Genomic DNA, 2,196 nt, shown 5'->3' with positions numbered 1-2,196 from the left:
CCCGCCCTCCGAGGTCTCTCATTTTGAGCATCCCGGCCCCGCCACCTCAGGAGAAGCCCTGACTCAGCCCACCAGCCCGTGGGCACTTCCGGCCCCAGAGCTCACCTTCGGCCACTCTGAGAGGGGAGGAGGCCCAGGTAGGCTAGGTGGGTCAGAGGTTGGGCTGGAGAAGACCAGAAGCCCGGCCCCTCCGGGCCCCCAACCCACCTGGCCCCCAGCCCCTGGCTCACCTTACCATCTTCTGTACCCTCTGTTCAGTAGAGACACCCAGGACTGGCCGCCCACCCCAGCAGGACTCCAAGTCCTTCGGGCTCAGCCTCACACCGCTCTGCTGCCCCCGGCACCCCCACCCCGCCCCCCATCTCTGCTAACAGGAAGGTGGCAGGAACGCTGAGTGCAGCTGAGGGGACGGGCTTTGGCACTTCCCACCCCTCCCCCCGGCCCCCTTTCCCCACTGTGGCCTCTGCCTATCCTCGGTGGCAGTGGCGGCTCCAGGTGTTCCTGCTGCCTCTAGAACTCAGCAGGAATTCCTATTTCTGCGTGGTTTCCATCAGCAAGGCTCAAGTAAGGGAAGGGCCAGTGGGCTGGTTTCTCTGACCTCTCTACACGGTGAGGGAAAAACATCCGCAGGGAGTGGGGGTGTAGGGGTGTGGCTTCAGGCCCGGGCCCTGGAATGTCACCCTCCCACCTCCCGTACCCAGCTCCCCAAGGCCCCGCAGCTGAGGCTGGGCTCGCTCAGCCAGTGGCTTGCTTGGGGCTCATGCAGGAAAGACTGCCCTAGTCTGTAAAAAGGCGGGACGCGGAAGGCCACACCAGTCCCCACGGCACAGTTCCTCTGATTCGGGGACTCCGAGGGTGTCAGTCACATTGCGCGTGGTGCTAGCCCCGTGTTTTACTGCGGGAGAGCGGCTTCTCTGTCCTGAACGCTCTGCCTTCTGGGCACTGTGTGGCCAGGAGGAGTTGGTGGGGCAGCTGGGGTGCCCAGCGCTCAGGAGGCGAGTCTGAAACCGGCCGGGTCCGAAACCAGCCAGGCCTCTCTCCCTGAGCGGGTTTCCTGGGATCTGAAAGGTCATGGGAAAGGCCCCTTCTAGATTCTAAAGACCTGAGTGATCCATCAAGGCCAGTCTGTGGCATTTGGTGCCGAGGAAGAAGAAACCTTTTTTTAGGGAGCTCCCTAAACCTGTTTTTAGGGAGCTGACCTCTGAGCCAAACCATTCTACTAACTTCGTCCTCCATCTTTCTCTCCTCCACCCTATCTGCTCCAAAGCGAATGGCTACGATAGGACGCTGTCCTCAAGTCATCCGGAGTCACACGTCCCCTCAAACACGTTCGCGCAACGATCCTCGAAACTAGTTCCTTGAACATGTGCATGAGTTTCCTCTCTTAGTCTGACAACTGATAACCCTCAGGGGGCAGGTCTCCTCCCTTGGGCTCTGAGGTTATCAGATGTGGTGGCCGCATTCCCCTGGGTATGTTGACACCTCACCTCTGGTCCCGGCAAAATACTACTGTGCTTCCTTGTCAGGGGCTGGGCCTCAGAGGAGCCTTCTCAGGACGCTCCCATCCCTGCCCGGTGGTCTCTCCACTGCCCGGGGCCCAGGGCCCCTCCCTCGGCTGGCTGAGGGCCCTGCGGGGAGCAGGCGAGGCTCTGCCTGATGTCAGGCTGGCAACCGCTCTGCTGCCTCGGTGTCCACGGAGGCTGGGGAGAGGGAGAGAGAACTCGGTCGACTTCAGGACTGGAACCTCTGCGAGGATGCCCTTTACTGCGCTGGGCTGCAGAGCCAAGAAGAATGTGCACTGCAAGCCAGCCCGACAGGTCCCAGGGGCTTACAGACGGACGGGGACTCATTTCCCTGTGTGGCCTGAGAACTTGTAGGGGAGTCACTTGGTGTAGGGCACTTACAACCTGCGAGCGCAGTGGGCATGCTCTGGCTGGAGCTCACACCACACAGGGAGGTACACGCAGCCTTGTCGCCTCTCCTGGCCCGCCTCTGCCTCTCGAGGAGTGTGTGTGCACGTGTGCGCGCGTGTGTAAGTCGTTTCCCTGGGCCACTGCTCGGCCCCCACGCACGAGCACGATGGCACTGAAAAGTTGTGTTTTTGAAATTCATATTCAACGGGGTGTCTTGGATTTTTATTTGCCACATCCGGCAACCCCAGAGGTGGGGTTCTCTTCATGCCGAGCTGCCCCAGGC

Source organism: Pteropus vampyrus, unplaced genomic scaffold, assembly GCF_000151845.1.
Source record: "Pteropus vampyrus isolate Shadow unplaced genomic scaffold, Pvam_2.0 Scaffold423, whole genome shotgun sequence".
Taxonomy (NCBI): domain Eukaryota; kingdom Metazoa; phylum Chordata; class Mammalia; order Chiroptera; family Pteropodidae; genus Pteropus; species Pteropus vampyrus.
The sequence above is the reverse complement of the archived record's forward strand: the minus strand, read 5'-3'. Positions refer to the sequence as shown.